General features: G+C 35.8%; 1 pseudogene; it reads left to right on the forward strand.

Annotated features, from left to right (window-relative positions):
• Positions 1–15,504: 15,504 nt before the first annotated feature.
• Positions 15,505–16,534, forward strand: LOC148130189 (uncharacterized; annotated as a pseudogene).
• The last annotated feature ends 4,399 nt before the right edge of the window (positions 16,535–20,933 follow it).

The following is a 20,933-nucleotide window of genomic DNA, read 5'->3' on the forward strand; positions in this document are numbered from 1 at the left end:
TAGAATTAAGTATGCATATATGAATGTATCATTGCTGTCATATTTGTATGTAAAGGTGATGACCCGGAAATATGTTGTCCACTAAAAAGAGATTTTTGTTTTTATTTGAAAAACTGAATAAAATTTGTTTAAAAAAAAAGAAGTTTGGAAGCTGTATTCTAAGTAGCTGATATTCAAAGATGTAATGCTGCATCTCAAAATTTTGTAGAACGTTATGATAGTGTGATTGTGCTTTAACCAACCTTTGGTCAGTTTGCAACTGGACACCAGGAGTGTCAAACTCACATCGTCATGGTGCCATCACATGACCTATCAGGACTTTCCCCCTTTGCTAAATCGGGTGTGAGTATGGCCAGTGCGTGATGCATCTGGCCTGCGGGCCGGGAGTTTGACAACCCTGGCTTATACCAATGGATGGGCGGCGGGGGGGGTGGGTGAGTATTCATGGTTTTATGTCAAAAATATATATTGCTTGGAGCTTCAATGAAACAAAGCACCTATCTAAACCCTGGATACCTTCAGACACAAATATTTTGGAATATATAGAGTAGAAATTGACACAACTTTTGAAATTTTCTACCATAAATTCTGTATGGATAGAGAAATGGTAGAAATAATTTCTCTGAATATCAAGAAGAAATTGGTCAAAAGTAGGATTCTACCATAGTGAGGGCTGTATTGAAAAAGGCCACTAGGAGAAATTTAATGCCTTGAATAAGAATTAAAGCATGGAAAACTGGGGCAGCTGCTGGAGAGATTATTGTACAAAGAAAGCCTAGACATTGCCATATACTATATGTCTTGATGGCTACAAACTTAAGGACAGTCAGGAATGCCCTATTCAATGCGTAAGACATTCACCTATTTTCTTCTGAGTTACTATTAAAGCAAATAATCTAGTCAAACCAAAGCTAGGTAAGGAAAAGTGTAGTTTACTTGTGGGACTAGAACAAATTAGTGCTAAATGAGCCACCCAGATAGGAATATTCTGCTGCTTGGATAAAGGAAAGGAGGTATATTTCTAATATGTGCTGACAACAGTACATTATGCTCCACTTATTACATTTAAGAGCATACCATTTGGAACATCTAGCTGGGTCTTTTCTTCATTCACCAGCACTGCATGCCTAAAATACCACATTAGTTTGCTTATGGCACAGTCTGTCCTAAAGTTTGTTTTCTCCACATTTCGCATTGGAGTCTGCTATTGGATGGGAAAGAAGATATCTAAATCAGTATCAATCCATCCAGAATGGATGCCTGTGCCTTTACTCAGAGAGCCCTTACTTATTAGATAAAGAATGGGAGACAGCAAGAATATTTAATAGTGTTCTTTCCAGCCATTTTTTTCTAACAAAAGCAAACAGAAAACACAAAGAGAATTAGAATAGCATCTTGAGGAAACTGTGTCTCTTACTACTCTAAAAGTCTAAAAACTAATCATTAGAAACATGCCATCAATGTCATTTTTACTTCAGTAAGAAAAAGCACTTCAATATTCATCTGTTCTTCTTAAGAATTTGCTATGCCTTTATCTCCACACCAATTTTAAAAGAAAAAAAGAAAAACATTAAAAAAACAACCCTCTCCCACAGGCACAGAAATTCCTTACAATGCATAACATTCAAAAATGTCAATAAAACCAAACAATGCACTTTCCCCCTTAATAACAAATTGTATTCAGATTATTGTAAAAGTTACATTTTTCTTCCACTTATGTTTCAAGTCATTTTTCTACATTACATTTGTGAACTCAATTTAATAGGATTGAAGAGGAAAAAATGATAACAAAGAAGAAATGCAATAATATTAATTTATAGTCCCAACTGATGTGGTTTCTGTTCACCTAGGTGCAGAATTTTTGGTGTATATCATCTTCACTATTAGCCTGAACTACTTTTCACATCAGACTGGCAATAAATACTCATATATTTTAATTTCCAGGCCAAAGTAATTCTTTGTAGGGAAAAGAGGTGATATAGATCTTCAAGAAATTCTTAGTCTGCACACCCTATGTCTCCTGGGATGTATCTTCATGCTACAGGAGATGTATGATCATTCTTCAGAAGGTGAATTCTGACCCATAAACCTTCATCCTAACTGCAATAGAAAATTCTGCAACATATCTGTTTTCTGAAGAGAGGGAGAGGGAGGGAGGGAGGGAAAGAGGGGGGGAGAGGAAGGGAGGGAGAAAGAGGGGGGGAGAGGGAGGGAGGGAGATACATATCTTTCAGTATATGCTTAGAAGATACCAGCAGAGATAGTGGGGCTACAGCACCCTCAGTGACAATGATTTACAGTTTTCCTTAGATCCCATGCTTGTTCTTAGACCAAGGGCAGATATAGGCTATGCCAAAAATGGGTGTAGAATAAATCACCTCTAATTAAATTCAGAAGGAGTGAAGGTGCTTTAAAAGAGATGAAAAATGTTGTTGCTCCTTCTATCTACTTATTTTCAAAAACCAGATAGAGCAATGACACTTTTATCCTACCTTTGTTTCCAATGCAACATTGGATCCTTTCATTTACCTTCAGAAGAGGGTCCATGGCTGGCTTTTCTGAGGTTGTAAAGCCTTAAAGCAGGCAATCCAAGAGATTTTTCAAAAGCTCCTGTAGCTAGTGGGGTTTTAGGATTTTTTGCAGTGTTTCATAGTAAAAAAAGGATATATTTGTCAGTTAGGGATAGTAAGAGAAAGATAATGTATAGGTAGTCCTCGACTTATCGTTCATTTAATGACCTTTCAAAGTTACAACAGCACTGAAAAAAGTGACATGACCATTTTTCACACTTACAACCATTGCAGCATTTCCATGGTCACATGATCAAGATTCAGATGCTTGGCAATTGACTCATATTGATGATGGTTGCAGTGTCCTGGTGTCATGTGATTCCTTTTTGTGCCCTTCTGATGAGCAAATTCAATGGGGAAACCAGATTCATTTAACAACCATGTTACTAACTTAACAACTTCAGTGATTCACTTAACAAGTATGGCAAGAAAGGTTGTAAAATGGAGAAAACTTGCTTAACAAATGTCTCACCCAGCAACATAAATTTTGGGCTCAATTGTGGTCGTAAGTTGAGGATTAGCTATACCATGGAATATTCTAACTGTAACATTCAGACTCAAAACACAAGATTAATTATTGAAACAAAAGTGGAATTCCATACTCACATTGTGGCAATAAAAGTTTTTCTGCCTTCTGCACAGAGGTGGATTCATAAACTGTACAGATGCAGATAACTCAACAAGAGGTCCACAACAAAGAACATTTATTGGTTCATCAGATGTCCTCATAACTCACATTTATGATGAAGTTCTTCTTTAATGACTAATCCTTTGTATATCTGTCTTGCAGTAAAAGATGGTTATCTCCTAACCCATCTCGTAGCAATAGAAAGAAGCTGCCATGAGTTAGAGAGTTCAGGCAAAAGTGAGGGAAACTCCCCCAACCCATCGAGGGTCAAATTAGTGACCAATGGGGATTACAGATGTGGCCACGTGAAATGGACTACATTTCCCAGGATACCTTTAACTATGTTTACCATGATGCATTCCTTTAAGGGGACAGCTCATAATTCCAAAGTAACTATCCAATTCCCATAGACTGGCTGGGACAGCACACTCTCCGCCTGGAATTGTAAATTCCACTATTAAGAGAAGAGTTTAATATGAGAAATAATGCAGGCAGCTCAGTTACAGAACCATAGGCTGTAGCTCAGGACTATAGAATTTGCAAATACATTGTTTATATAATTATCTGTTCTTGGTAGCAAGAAAATATTGGAAGATGACATGGAGTTAACTAAAAAAACATCCCAGATGACTTTTGCATAAGATTAAAATATCTCATTTTTATGATTTGTATTATTAATAGGTAAAAAGGTAACAAAGCCATTTTTAACAGGATTTAATTGTCTGGTATATTTATGAGTTCCTGACTTGTCATACAGATTAATGAAACTAGAATGCAGATTACTTTCTTGAACCAAAGCGTTTGTACGCCAAGCAATATAACCACATATTATGTATCAGTCCAAAGTCATGGACTGATGCTGTTTGGCTCTTTCTATTCAGTTTTCTGGCATATGTAATTTGCATTTGATTGGTTGGTTCAGTAGATATTTAGTAGATTGGTTACAGGAAAGAAATAACTGACCAATTGCAAAGCTCCAGCAGTAATAGACAACACTTGATTCTTCAGAAGCTGAACTCCAATTCTTCTCAAGCTTAATCACGTGGCTAATAGTGAGAAATGTTGGAAACTGCAGTCCAACAATACTTGATAGATCACTCTAAACTTTCCTAGCAACAAATGTGTTTGTGCATGCTCACACAAACAGAATTTTAATTTGGCTATTGAAAATGTGCTGACTTTTTGGCTACATAGCTGGTAAGGTGGACATTAGGTTTTGTTACAAAATAAGCAGATACAGCTGATTGACAGGGCTTCCTAGTGTGTTGATATATTGTCTATTTGTCTTTAACTGATAGCTAGTGAAATGTAACTCCAACTCTGTAGTTTTATTTTCAAGAATGTTTGTTGTGTAAACAGAAGGCACAAGTCACAGACTTGCTTTGTATGTTTGAGTTGTGTGTCTGTATTTCCACTTAATTTGAATTCTTAATTTGTCCCATCTTTCTTCGAAACAATTTCTGTTTTCAATTACCAAGTTCTTTAAAAAAATGCTTGGTTTTCCCTTCTCCTGAAGAATGAAAGAAAGAAGAATGAAGAGAAGTGAAAAAGGGTTTTTTTTGCAGAGTGAAAAAAAAATCAAACAATGAAGAAAAATAATGATTAGAGCTACACTGTTAGCATGTTTTCCTGGAAGTAAATCTCATTGATTATAGTGGGATCTTTTTCCCAAGTAACTACTACAACTCTGTAAATCATCTGTTATTTTGAATTGTTTTTGTTATGTAATGGAATATTAGGAGAATCAATGGATAATAATGGAACATCAGGAGAATCAATACAATATATGAAGCATTTATATCCCCTAGTGTTAATGTGCTAGTTACACATATCATGTGTACAGATAAGAAATAAATAGAAAGAATTGAATTAATTCTAGATAAGGAAATATCAGTGTATCATTCTATCTGAAAATGGTTCACTAATATTCTCTCTGGATCCCAAAAGTATGTCCATCCTTGTGCATCCTTGTGCTAGAATGACAATCTCTCTCTCTCCCTCTCTCCCCCACTCTCTCTCACTCTCTCCCCCCCTCCCCCCCTCTCTCAATAAAATCTGTTTTCTTCTGTAATGTTCTATCATGAGGTATATCCTCTATGAATCAGGGCACTTTTTTATTCAATCATTTTTATTCCTTTCTGTTTAATGCAACTTTTCTCTGAGTTCTACTTTTTGGACATAATACTTTTCTGTGGCTGCCCTGACCTTTTGGTACAGTCTTCCCACAAGATTCAGAGGGCCCCGCCCAGGGTGGGATTCAATTTTTTTAACAACCGGTTCTGTGGGCATGGCTTAATTGGTGGGCATGGCTTGGTGGTCATGTGACTGGGTGGACGTGGCTTGGTAGTCATGTTATTGGCTGGTTGTGGCAACTCAATATCACTCACATCGAGGCACCATCTCCTCGCCTGGCCTCTCATGACTGTGGGGATGCTGCAACAGTCATAAGTGTGAAAAACAGTCATAAGCTACTTTTTTCAGTGCCATTGTAACTTTGAATGGTCACTCCACACAAGCAAAGTACTAGCAAAAGAGGGAAAAAAAACTCCAGAGAAGTTCCAGAGACAGGAAGTCTAGTCCTGCCAAGAATGTAATAAGGGTTAATGGAGAGGCAGTTTCTGTAAGCAACACCAGAATGTTTCCTTCCTGCCTTCCTTACAGGACATCAATTTCTTCTAACAACCGGTTCTCCGAACTGCTTAGAGTGTTAACAACTGGTTCTTGCAAATAGGTGCAAACTGGTAGAATCCCACCCCTGCCCCCGCCCGTTTAGTTTCCCAAGATCTGGGAAAACCAGGCATTGGGCTAGAATAGAAATAAAGCCAGGAAATGCAGGTGTAAATGTAGACTTTTGTTGTGGTATTGTGGTAGGGAAATATGGTGCAGACATGGAATTAAGTCTGTTATTAAGAATCACATAGGATATTGTTTATAAATAAATGCATAAGTGAAAGTATAACTGGAAGGTTTTGTCTCAAATTACAATGCTTTGACTGCCTCCAAATATCCAATTCTTCATTCCGTATAAATATTTGATCTTTGACTATAAATTAATAAACTAATAAATTATATTCTGTGGATGAGATCCTTGCACCATGGAAGATAAGCAAATACAGATATCATTGGCAGGATGATTAGCTTTTGACATAAAATATGCTTCTGAATATTTTAGGGGGACTCATTCCAGAATTAATTCAAACCTCTATCCATGCAGATGCTCAACTTTACAATCTACATTGTAAAGTAACTTTAATCTTGTTACTCAGATCCTTCCCAAACATCTTCTTGGTAGAATTTCAGGATTTCCATGGTCTTCACTTAGAGAAATATTTGAGAAAAGTCAGTTATTTACATATTGATGTCATCTTAAACCACACCTCTGCATCAACGTTTTTCAACCTTGGCAAGGAGGTTCAATTCCCAGAATTCTCCAGCTAGCATACTTCATTTGCATGTAAAAGCATAACAGATAATCAGAGTTGGAAGGGACCTTATAGGTCATCTAGTCCAACTCCCCGCCCAAGAGGGAGACCCTACACCATTTCTGACAAATGGCAGTCCAATCACTTTTTGAAAGTCTCAAATGATGGCACTCCCACAACTTCCGAGGGCAAGCTGTTCCATTGGTTGATTGCTCTCACAACACATAATGTAATACATTATTAAATTTTGATATATCTAAATAGATAAGCAGAGAAGCAACCTAGAACTAAGGAGAAATTTTCTGATAGGGGGAACAATTAATCAATGGAAAGGGGTTGCCTTCAAAAGTTGTTGGGGCTCCATCAAGAAGAGATTGGACAGCCAGAATTGGTATCAGGTTGCTGCTTGTGCAGGGGGTTGAACTAGAAGATTTCCAAGGTCCTTTCCAACTCTGTTATTCTAGTATACACTGTTAGTACATGCTGGCTCTGAGCCACTATCCCCAACCCTTTGTATTTGCAATCTGAAAGTGCTATTTATGGTACCCAGTGGTAAAGCTCAATTGGGATTGTGAACCAGCCTTTTCTATTAAAAGTTTATGGGGTTTTGTTTAGGTTTCCTGATGAATTAATTTCCTTCACCAAAAAACAAAAACAAAAAACTTCTTCCTGAAGCTTCCCATCTACAACTTCTGATATGTGTGTGTGTGTGTGTGTGTGTGTGTGTGTATCTGTACATGTGTGTGTGTGTGTGTGTATGTGTATGTATATACATATAAAGAGCATTCTTGTTCCTCAGGACTTGTTGTCTCCTAGTAGACATTTTCAGGCTATAGTCCTGGAAAATTTTATCTTTTAATGCAAATGAAATGAAACAAGCCTGGTCCCCAGATTTTCCTTGAGTTTGCTTAATTAGCAGGTAAAAACAGTGTATTTTGGATCTGGACAAATGATTTAAAGCTTAGTCAACTGATGAGATAATCTCCCTCTCATACACAAGCATGGAAACCAATAACTCTAATGGAAAACCTGCTTTCTGAAAGACATGCTGCTCTAAATTTCCTTGGCAGACAAGATGGTACTGTGCAACATTACATGTGGTTAATGTTAGTCACATCCTTGATGTAACATAACACAAAGTCACAAAAGTAATGGGATGTGACATATGACAGCATGGCAAATCAGTCTGGCAAGTTTCTTCTGGAATGTATATGAAATGTAGGCTTATTTCTACAGTGTTTACTGTGGTAACTGTTCCCTGCTATAGCTATTAGCTGCTAACTGGAGTTCTGTGCTGCAATGATTTAGAAATAGGGGAAATGCCCATTTGGAATATATAGTTTGGTCCAGATGGCAAGATCAGACAAAGTTGCATTTGACAAGAAGGATAGAATGAATTTAGATAAAGTTTGCATTTTTACATTGCCTTTTGCTGAAAGGATGGGATGTAGAAGAAATGATCTTGGTTTGGAATTTCATAGGCAATCCAGACACACAAAGCCAAGTTACAATTGTATGCAGTTGTATAGAGAAACCCTAATGACAACATGCATGTAACATCAATTATACTTAAACAAATGTATTTATTTTTCAAATGTAGAATGCAGGTTCTATCAATACCTATATCATTAAGATCTCATAAAATTTGATGGATTCCAGATGATTCTTATAATAAAATGTGGGAAGGTTGGTGGAAATGTAATATCACATCTAGCTATGCTGATCTTCCTTGCTATCTTATCAAATATGTTTTCTTTCTTTATGGATGGGGGCAGTGGTGGGATTCAATTTTTTATTACTACCGGTTCTGTGGGTGTGGCTTGGTGGGCTTGGCTTGGTGGGTGTGGCAGGGGAAGGAAAACTGTAAAAACTTCATTCCCACCCCTCCCCACCAACCTGCTTTGCAGCTCCATTCTCCTGTTCAGAGCAACAAAAGAAGACCCAGCCAATCAGCTGGGACTTGGGAGGCAGAGAATAGATGGGGGCAGGACCAATCAGAGGAGGCATTTTCTGGTTCTCCAAACTACTCAAAATTTCCTCTATTGGTTCTCCAGAACTGGTTAGAACCAGCTGAATACCACCTCTGGATGGGGGCTTTGAAGGGGAAACATTTGTAGTGCCATTGATTCACAACTAATTATTGTGACCACTTTTCTCAGCTTCCTTCCTAGGACATAGATCTCTCTGGGAATTTATTAATTAAAAAATCAGTGATGGTAGAGATATGCAAACATATCTTTTTGAAAAAGGTTGAAATAAAAGTAAAATAAAATTTACATACTATGGCTCTCTGTCAACCTAAGCAGAAAATAAATTCTGCTTATTTTAAAATGTTGAAAGAATCAACATAAATCTACTTATACTGCACTGGAGACACGCTAATGCTTGTATTGCTCAATTGAATAGAATCATTGGAGTTTCCAGGGTGCTCAAATGCTGATGTACTGCAATTAACAAGAGAACCAGTGTGTTTTATACTGTTTATACTATACTTAATTGATTTTTTTGCTTTTGCTTTTTTTTTTAAAAAAATCTATATTCAATTATGAAAATAAATATTTGATAGCTGTCATATATTGACACACAAATCAAATAAAAATTTGGGTCTATAATCCATTATATAAAAGTCAGTTTAATTTTGATACCCTTCATGTCAGATTTGCTTCAATGTAGAGATGTGCATTTTAACCTTCAGCTTTCTGCTTATAATCAAAAAGATGTAGCAGTTGACAATTTTATATAATTAAGATCCCAGTGGTAAAAATCTGTAAGTTCATATAATTAATCTTGAGAACTTTGGTTTAGTCCATTAAGATTAAATTGTAGGGACAGAACTGTGCATTCTTCATGCTTAGGGTCTTGTATCATTTTTCCCCCTCACACAGTTACTGTAGAAAAAAGGTCATATTAAATTAGCTAAGATTATGGTAACTGAGGCAAACTGATTTTTGTTTTTGAGTTTACCTTTTTCTTTCTGGAAAAATTATTGTTTTAAATTTAAGATAAACATGTGAAATAAATAATACAGTAGCTCTGGATGCTTATGCTCTTGTACCATGTATTAGTTGGTTTATTTCTGTACTATTCTACAAATAATGGAGAATTATATTTCATCCATGATTATGATTCCAAATGTGGAAGAATAGTAATGCTGTAAATATAGGACAGCAGCTGAGAGGAGGACTGGGATTGGGGGGTCCCTGGTTTGGGTCAACCCCCATTCATGAAATAACACACTGAGTGCCATCACTCTCTCTCAGTAAAACTTATTTCAGAGGGATAACATTGTGGATCAAAATGAAGAGGAAGTACATTTCCTTGAGTTTTTTATTTTAAAGGTAAGACATAATTGTAAAAAATAAAGAAGAATAATTTATTTTCATGACCAGGACAGAGCAATTGAGCCAAGTATTTTTCAAAGTTACAGAGGAATTCACCAGACACAGGACATGTGGAAGGGGCTTATGGTAGATTCTCTTGAAGTCTTTCTTTTGGTTAGGAATTTGATGATCAGAACATAGCAAGGAAGTTTATTGCTTGTTCCAAAATCCTCTTACTTGTAGAATTCAAATATCTGCTGCTGTCAATTTGGGTATAAAATTTCCTGGAGAGCAGCCTCTGAAGTGTTTCTCTCTTTGGCAGGTGTTATAGCTTCTGTCTTCATTGATTCCAGACACGCTCCTTCAGTCTCTAGCCTAGGTAATATTGTTGGCTTTCTTGCTCATGTTTGTCTCAGCCTAGCTGCACTGTTTTTACAGAATCTTGGATTCTGTATCTCAATCTCTGATCAATAATCTTCTATCATTTCTTTATGAATTATTGACCTATAACTATGAGGCAATGGAAATCAATAAAGCATTTATTAAATGACTTATCAAAACTTATCATCTTGATTCTTCAGGGCAATTAAAAACACAAGGCGCAGCTGCAAATTCACCAACTACAAACTATTGTAGTATTTTCACTGCAGTTATGAAGCAAATTGTAAGAGGTAACAGTCAGCTGATAGGAATGACTGTGCTAAAAAATATACTTTGAACTTTTAAGTATTCAGCTTTCATTTTAAATTCACAACAATATGATATTCTATAACATATTCTGTTTTAGCATTCATCTAAAGTGTAAATGATACATTCTCCATTAGAGGCAAGATTTCTACATTTTTCTGAGACTTTGTAAATTGTCTTCTTTGAAGGGCAACTTCATTGTAGTATTTGAAATTTAGGCTTCTGAATATATTTTTGGATGTCTAATGAAAACTCATCTCTTTATATGAACCTGCCTTATACGTATGCTGCATACCTGATTTTTGGTTTCATTTCTGCTTTTTCTGCTCCCCCCCATTTTTTAAATGGAACATATTATTTTTATACCGGTTTAATCTATCAATTATATTTGGTCCATTGATTGCAAACTGATTCAATATTTATTATAATAGTAAGTGATGTGTAAATACAGTTCATCAAACAATTTAATAGATTATTTCAGGTTTCTTGATTCTTTCTTGCTACTTGAATTATTAAGTGTTAAGATAGTTTAACACTAGAAAATCTCTTTGTGGACTTCTTGGGAACATCTTATAATCTACTATAGAAACGTAGCAGTATCCACATTATCCAGTTTGGTCTAGTGGTTAAGGTATCAGGATAGAAAGCAGGAGACCATAAGTTCAAGTCCTGTATTAGCCATGAAAGTAAGTTGGCCAGTCACTATCAGCCGAACTCATCTCATAGTTGTTGCTTTGGGGAAAATAGGAAGAGACAAGTATGGTGGATAACCCCTTGAGTTATTTGTAAGAATAATAAAGGTGAAATAAATAAAATAATAAAAAACAATGATACTCAGGTAGTTTAGGAATGGTTAATGTGTGGTACCAGCTGCCAAAATATAATTATTGAGTACCTCTTTTGCAGGGGCCACATTTTTGACAACTGTTATCCTAAATTGGCAGCATAGTTTTCTCCCACTTTGAAGCAGAAAGCAATATGAATATAATAGTGTAAAGATTAATAGAATTAAAACTAAGAAAACTCATAAAATCCTTTCTCGTCATAAAATGCTAGGAAATAGAAAATCTAGATCCCATACATGCATGTGATGTGGATTTGCCACTCTACAACATTATTCTGCCTGTTGTACTCATTTCCCTTTATGGTCCCTGACCATTAAATGGTTATTGCTTGGCTAGACGATCCAACCACCATGGACAAAATAACATATAGATTAAAAATGTGTGCAACATTTGCTACCAGATATGTCAGTCAAAATGGCTAAATTCTTCACCCAGTGCAATGTGTTTACCATAATTTGTGATTTATTTATTTTAGCTGGCTACCTCCAATGAACTCTGGGTGGCATACAAATATAAAAAGTTCCATAAACACATATAAAAATCAAAATACACAGTCAATCCAGACTAAGGCAGCATTTTAAATAACAGACAAGGACCCCAGAAATACAATAACACATTGATACATCAATCCTAGGCCTGGCAACAAAACTAGATTTTCAGAACTTCCTGGAACCCTAGAACTACAGTCCTTCGCTCTGTGGAGATGCTGTCGGGATGACAGAGAAGGTACATTTCCTTGATCCCACAAGATGGCAACATTTAATGGAGGGGGCTTAGAGTACACACGCTATGTACCTTGAATCACCTTTGGAAGTCGACTAGCAACTAATGCACCTCAAAGTAGTATATATGCTGCTGTATTTTAAATCAGCAGCAGCTTGTCCGTGGTCTTCAAGGGCAGCCCCATGTAGGGAGGATGGCGATAATCTAATATTGGAGTGAAAAGGCCTTCAGTAACTGAATAGTCTTTCAACTGAGGAAGGGGCATAACAGGAGCACAAGTGAAATCTATATAAAGGCTCTCCTGGCCATAGCTGCCACTTGTTCTTTGAACAGTGAATTTATAATTTATCAGACACTACATAAAATTGTGGTTGTATCTCTCTCATTTTTTAGCACATCCAAATCAATTATTTATATGCATTCTACTATCCCAATGGCAAGTGTAAAATATTCAACTTGGCCATGATGTAGAAAACTATGTATGGGAGTATAATATCTAACCTGATAAAACCCAGGTCACCATTACATAGCAGCAAATACAACTCCAATATTTTCGTCATCAAAAATTTGCAGGCCATTTATGATAACCCTAAGTATGCAGCTATAAATTTTTTATCTCATGGAACCCATAAACAAATGAAGGAATTAATGTTTTATTATATAACCCATCAGCAATAAAACTGCTTTACCAATTCCAATAGGATATAAATTAAGAAGTTATAGTGCTATATTTATGAAAAGAATACTGGAATTTCTCATGTAAGACAACTATATTAAAAATATACGAAGTAAATATATATTCCAATTCAATTGTTAACAGAATCATGAAATTCTATTATATTTCAGAAATGAATTATCCATGCTATTTTATTTTGTCTTATTCAGTTTGCAATTGTAAGAATTATTTCCAGTCTGGAAATAATAGAAGCAGAAAAACCATTGTAAGAATAGAAATAAGATGGTTTGTATCACCTGCTTAACTTACTTTATTTTCTGCCTTCAGGCTTTAAAAACCACTTCCCATTTTTTTCTTTTAAAATAATGTACATCAGTTTAATTTATTCCAGGTCTTGACAGAAGGATCTGATTTTAAGAATTTTATATTGTTTTTTGCACTATGGGGATGTTTTTAAAAATGGCACAGTGTTGGTAAAACAATTTTAACTTCACCTTTTACTCAGCAAAATTGAACTGTTGAACATCATACCTATAGTTTATTTCAAAACTACCAAAGCTACATGGCCCATGTAATACCATCAGCATGTTATTGATGATTATTGGAAAATATTTTATTGTTCAAAGAAATATTTATATAAATATTATAACATATTTATAATTTTAGAGGGAAAATAAAATAGAGAAAGAGAGATAGAAAGAGAACAGTTCAAGGATCACATAGCCTTCTTTTAAGAAAACTTTTGCCCCTTAATTAAATAATGATACATTTTCAGATTCTCTTGGGATTTGTATGGCCTTAACTGACTTTAAAATTACAGTGACATACTTTGCACATTGATTTATTTGCTACTTTCTTGACACAATAAATAACAGTGTTTGTAACTTTTATTTTCTTTCACTTTTGAAACAATAATCATTTGGATCCAGGAATTGCTGCTGCAAATAAAAGAAGTACTATATTTGAAAAAAAAAAGATTGTAGTAAAGAGCTACGCCTGTATTTTCTGTCTTCTAATAATCATTTGGATCTTTAGAACTGCAAATAGAAGGGCTTTTATTTATTCATAGTCATCTTTGTGACCAATGGAACATTTCCAATAGCAAAACAGAGGAGGAACAGATTATTTTGCAATTGGAGTTTTTGTACTGACATCTTACTCAAGTCATTGGCAGCTTTTCTTGACATAACAGAATAACAGAGTTGGAAGCAACATTGGAATACTTCTAGTCCAACTCTCTGCTCAAGCAATAAACCCTATACCATTTCAGACAAATCATTGTCCAGTTTCTTCTTTAAAAACTCCAGTGTTGGAGCATCTGCAACTTCTGGAGGTAAGTCATTCCATGGATTAATTATTATGTTAGGAAATTTCTTTTAAGTTCTAAGTTGCTTCTCTCCTTGATTAGTTTCTACCCATTGCTTCTTGTCCTGTCTTCAAGTGCCTTGGAAAATAGCTTGACCCCCTCTTCTTTGCGGCAGCTCCTTAGATATTAGAACACCGCTATCATGTCACCCCAGTCCTTCTTTTTTTTAAACTAAACATACTCAGTTCCTGCAACTGTTCTTTGTATGTTTTAGCCTCCATTCCCCTAATCATCTTTTTTGATCTTCTTTGCACTCTTTCTAGAGTCTCAACATCTTTTTTATATTCTGGCTACTAAAACTGAATCCAATATTCCAAGCATAGTCTTACCAAGGCATTAGAGCTCGATCAACTACCCTCCACACATGCCCTTAGATTTTAATGTTTGATTTTAATTTTATACATTAAAGTATATTTATATGTTAATGTATATGCATAGACATATTTTCATGACTGCAAGTCCTCCAGAGTTACCTTATGATAAGATGGGTGGGCAATAATTTTCATAAATAAATAAATAAACAACAACAACAATAATAATAATGTAGCATTAACGCTTCACATGATCTACTACAAGAAAGCATTAGATTCACGACTGCACACCTGTATCATCAAGTGCCTAGATGTCATTGGAATATGCAAATGCATTGGCACTTTCACTGCAAATGCGATGAAGCACTGGAAAACAGAACTGTTTATTGGAAATGAAAGCTACAGACTGTCAGCATCAAAAGAGGGATTTTCCAGGGTGATTCTTTGTCACCTCTGCTGTTCATCATCACCATGACCCCACTGTCAACAATTTTACAGAAAACTAACCTGGGCTATGAAACTGCTAAAAATTGACAGAAAATCTCTCACCATGGATGATCTGAAGTTATACAGAAAAATTGGAAATTGAAATCCAGTCACTGACCAATACAGTTCGAATTTTCAGCACTGACCTCAGCATGGAGTTCGGCCTGGACAAATGCACCACAGTGGCACTGAAGAAAGGAAAAATCATAAAAAGTGATGGAATCAAAATGCCCAATGGACAAACCATCAAATGCCACAAACCCAAAGCCTACAAATACCTGGAAATACTGCAGGTGGACAATGTCAAGCATGGGCAAGTGAAAAATGTGGTCAGCAAAGAATACACACAAAAGGGTCAGAAAATTCTAAAAAGCAAACTGAATGGCGGCAACACCATCAAGGCTATAAATACTTGGGCCATACCCGTCATCAGATATACTGCCGGGATCGTAAACTAGACACAGGCAAAGATGGACAGCCTAGATAGGAAAATGAGAAAACTGCTGACCATACACTATGCGCTGCATCTGCGTAGTGACGTTGACAGGCTATATTTGCCCAGAGAAGCAGGTGGCAGAGAACTTTTGCAAGTGAAGCATGTAGTCGAAGAAGAGAAGCATGCTCTGGCAGATTATGTGAAAGACAGTGTTGAACCAGCTTTGATGGAGGTCAACAGTAGGAAGCTGCTCAAAGTGCAGCAAACCAAGAATCAATACAGGAAAACAGCAATGCAAACTCAGGCTGGCAGCTGGTGTAACAAAGCACTGCATGGACAGTTCCTTGAAAAGATCCAAGGAAAAGTAGATAAGGAAAAGACCTGATTATGGCTGACCAATGGAACACTGAAGAAAGAGACAGCAGGCCTGATTCTTGCAGCCCAACAACAAGCCATCAGAACAAATGCAATCAAAGCCAGAATAGAAAAATCTGCTGATGACCCCAAATACAGACTCTGGAAAAGAAGTGGTCGAAACCATCAATCACATACTGAACTCACTTAGACTGACTACAAACAACGTCACAACACAGTCACTCAGATGGTCCACTGGAACTTGTGTCACAACTACCATCTGCCTGTAGCAAAGAATTGGTGGGATCATAAGCCTGAAAAAGTGGTAGAAAATTAGCATGTAAAGCTATTATGGGACTTCCGAATACAGACTGACAAAGTTTTGGAACACAATACCCCAGATATCATGATTGTGGAGAATAAAAAAGTGTGGATCATTGATATTGCCATACCTGGTAAAAGCAGAATCGATCAGAAACAAAGAAGAAAAAATCACCAGATATCAGGACTTGAAAATCGAACTGCAGAGACTCTGGCATAAACCAGTGCAGGTGGTTCCAGTGGTACTCGGCACACTGGGTGCTGTGCCTAAAGACCTAGGCAAGCACTTAAAAACAATAGGTGCTGACAAAATCACCATTGGTTAGCTGCAGAATGCCACCTTACTGGGATCTGCTCGCATAATCTGCCGATACATCACACAGTCCTAAACGCTTGGGAAGTGTTTGACTAGTGATTTGTGATACAAAACCCAGCATAGTTATCTCATTTGCTGTGTACACTATCATTTTTAATAATAATAACAATAATAATAATAATAATAATAATAATAATAATAATAATAATAATAATAATAATAATAATAATAATAATAATGGAGCATTAACATTTCACATGATCTTGAATCTATCCCTCTGTTAATGCAGCCTAGGGCTGTGTTAGGTTTTTGGGCAGCTGCAAAATACTGCTGACTCTTAAGTGATTGTCCACTAGGACTCTAAGATCCCTTTCACAGTTACTACTATTGAGTCAGGTATCACCTTCTGTACCTGTGCATTTGTTTTTTCTTGCCTAAATTAGAACTTCTTTTTCTCACCATTGAATTTCATTTTGTTAGATAAGGCCCAATGTTAAAGTCTGTCAAGATCCTTTTGTATCTTGAACCTATCTTTTGGAGTGTTGGCTATTCCTGCCAGTTTGATGTCATGTGCAAATTTGATGAGTTCCCCTTCTCTCCCCTTGTCTAAATCATTGATGAAGATATTGAAGAGTACTGAGCCTAAGACAGTGTCTTGGGATACCCCACTGCATACTTCCCTCCATGTAAATGCAGTTCCATTAAAGACTACATGCTGAGTGTGGTTGGTCAGCCAGTTTTGAATCCATCTGGTGATGATGCTGTCTAACTTACATTTTTCTATCTTATCAAGTAATAGATTGTGATCTACTTTACCAAATGCCTTACTGAAGTTCAAGTAAATTATATCCCTGTATATGCCATGATATAGGTGATTGTTCATGAACAAATGAAAATCATTATGAGATGTTCCAGATACTAAATGGTATTCTAGCTCATGAGTCAGTCTCCTACCTAAGTGTTCACTGTTTATTTTCAAAATGAGTGACCAGCATTTTTTTAAAAAAAATCATACCACCTTAAATGTTTTCAAAAATGATTATGTGGTCTAACATATTTTCCCCTCAAAGAATTAATTCTATTTTTTGCAAAAATAGTTTTCAAACTCAAATACATTAGAAGCCCATACATATACCACTCACATCCGTGTATTTATTAAACCAGAATTTATATATGAAATTAGGAATACTTTCTTTGGCATTCCAGAAATGTGTTTTGTTATTTTGAGATATGAGATATGTATCAAAAAACATTTGTTATCCTTCATTTCCCTGCTCACCCTTAGCATCACAAATCCTTGTTTCAAAGTTGCCAAGAAGAGACCAAGAAATTAGTGGATGTGGAAAATAAATTGTCTTGAGTCCTAGAAGTTGTTCTGTCTGGGTCAAAGGTCTGATGCATTAGTAAGTTACTGTGAAAAGATGTTCATTCTCAGTGCCATAATGATGGCATTTTACAGACCTCATCCACCAGATATTTCTAGCCATTACTACATTTCTCTCCTTACTCCTGATGTCTCTCTTTCCCTCTCCCTCTCCCTCCCTCCCTCTTTCTCTCCCCCCTCCCATGTGTGTATGTCCATATGTGGAAATACCAGAGACAACATCTACCTGACTGAAAAGAATGATAGCATGCTGTGTGTTAGAGGAAACCTCTCTGTTATATTGTCTTCCTATTGGAAGTATATGGAATGTAAAAATTCAAGCTGCTTTTAACAATGCATGGTCAAAAATAAGCTGGATATATGATACTGACCCTGCTCTTGTGCTACCCATTAAAGTTACGTATCAAGTCTAAATTTAATCAAGGCCACATTTTATTTATACATTTCATGCATTAAACTCATTTAAAGTTCTAGTCAGATTTCATTAGAGGAAATACTACCGTGTACATCATGCAGTAGTAAAGCTAATGTGCTTCAGGAATTTGAAAGGATTTAGAGATCGGAGTGTCTGATTTCAAAAAATTTTTTTTTCCCTTTAACTTTGTGCTTCTAGCCAGTCTGTGTGCTGTGCCCGATTTGTTTCCTAGGACACTAATACAGTCAGCATGCGCTCTACAAATGTGTAAACACAGACATTCCCTCTAATCAGTGAGTTTGGTGTCTTAAGGCAAGATTATGTTTTTTTAGGAAATGCAATTTATGTTCAGGATTAAATTTCTCCTGCCGACTGATAACGTCTGAGGTTGAGTGAGATGATAAGTATTGTGTCTTGGTTTCTTGTCATAACTGTTAAACCTTCAACCACCAAGGGTATTATTTTATGTGGGTTTATTTTAGTGATGGAAGTGATGAGTTAGCCATCAGAGTTATACATATAGAAAATGAAGTTCTCCTTGGGGAAAATAAGAAAGGACAATGCCAAAGGATCGATTGTTCTAGAAAATATGTACATATCTTAAATATTTCTGAACCACATCCAGGGATCACAGAATTGTGCTTTGAAATAACAAAAGATGGAAACAATAAAAATAAATCAAATATTTGGAAACAATTGCTGGTGGAGGATGGTTGAAGGACTCCACCAATATTACACCACAACACAAGAAGTGGTAGCCAACAGTAACTCTTGCTATCATTCTTTCCTTGGCCATCTTCTCCAGCCTAGCACCACCATGAAGAATTGATTATCAATAGTTATCAGTATTTCAATTTTCCAGAAAAACTAACCCTTTACAGTATAAAAATGAACATCAATAGTATGGAGGCATTTTATAAGATATATTACATCATGTTTTGGTTGAAAATTTTGAAAGAAATCTAGGAGAGGAAGAGGAAGTAAACTGTGTTTCTCTTCTTTTGAATTCTTAACATACCCAGAAGTCAGAAGATAACATCTACGCCGCCAACTCTTTCTGTAAACAACTTATCCTCTGCAAGCAGAGAAGTAATAACTTTGATAGAGCTTCTAAGGTTATTAGACATCTAATGATAAACACATGGATTTACAGCTTTTGATTAGGATCCTTATACGGGCCCTATAGATGTAAGGACTTAAATTCTTGGAATTCTTAGCAATGTCCATCCTGGTTGAAAATTCTTCCCTGGCAGGAAAAGGTCGCCTCATATGTTGTAGCCTGGGTCTAGTTTATTGGGGCAAACTAGACACAATGTTTTTGGAGATCCTGCTATGCAGTTTAGATTTAGCTTGGACTATTTTGGAGGCTACTTAATTCAGCTAGAGATAGCTAGAGAGAAATGCTGGGGAATCAGAAAATATGACAATTAAAGAGTTGGTGCTGGCCTTGTAAATATATTCCCCTTGTTTTAAAGTAGACATAAAACTAGATATTGTCCTCCCCTCCTTATCCTGATTATCTCCCTGCCCCCCTCCCTAACTCCCCTTATTTTTGAGAAGTGATATTTTGGAAACCATTCAATAAACCCATTACAAATTTAGGACTGATAATTAAACATGATGTTATGGAAGCTTCTGTATTTCATAAATTTGGTATATTAATTCTGATTTAACATTAGTGAACGTCTATGTATTAAAGGTTTTTTCCCACTAGGTGTCAGCATAAGGTAATAATATTGAAGGTCTTTGAAAAGTAAAAGGGAATGTTTTAATTAAGTTTTTAAAAAAGACATGCAAAATAACTGCTAACCTTCATTCTTTTTGTTTCAAACCATTGTAAAAATAATTCACACTTTCAAGGCATGTTTACAATTGATATAAGGATAGAAAGTAGACATCAGAAATTTAAAAAGCCTTGGATTAATAGGCAAATAAGCATCTGGTCATTGCATAAGAATTCTATAAATGCTAGAAGTGGGGATGTTTATTTAGCTATAATGTGTGATATTGACTTTTTAACTGAAATAAGATGTAAATATTATAGTTTATAAGTGCTAGACAATGTGTGCTAACTGGTCACTGGAAGGATATCTAACAATTCCTAAAGCTCCTAATCTTTTTGGAAATCTTTTTTTTTAGTTTTAGTTTTATTCAGCCCCAGTGCCACCAGGAATGACTGAAAAATATAAACCAATCTTTCCAAAGCTGGTTATTCTAGGTTGAGTTGGAATATTCTGAAGAATCAGAGTGACTAAAGAGTCCTGATAAACTTTTATTGGAGTCAACAAATCAACAAATATATGGAGTTCATCCCAGATTCAAGATAGAATATGTTAGACTTAACAAAGAGTTTGAAAAAAAAAAACTTGATGTTTTTAAATGGATGGTTTCCACTGGGTTTTTATAAAAAAATTTAACATTAGAGCAAATTGATCATAGAGATTGTTAAGGATACTAGAGAAATAATTTTATGTTTGCTTCTAAACCTTATAGGGAATGTATTCATTCATAAAGGAAGCCAAAACACAAAAGAAAGACGACCTTGGGGAAAAAAGAGAGCCTACTTTATATTAAATTTTTGTGTGTGTCACCTACTATATGTTGTCATGAATTAATGTTATAATCCATTTTAGCATGGAACTTGCCATTTAGAATATTGAAACTAAAGTAGAT

The sequence above is a fragment of the Notechis scutatus genome, chromosome 6 (assembly GCF_049901735.1).
Source record: "Notechis scutatus isolate UNSWTSFEM ecotype Mainland chromosome 6, rNotScu1.2, whole genome shotgun sequence".
Taxonomy (NCBI): Eukaryota; Metazoa; Chordata; class Lepidosauria; order Squamata; family Elapidae; genus Notechis; species Notechis scutatus.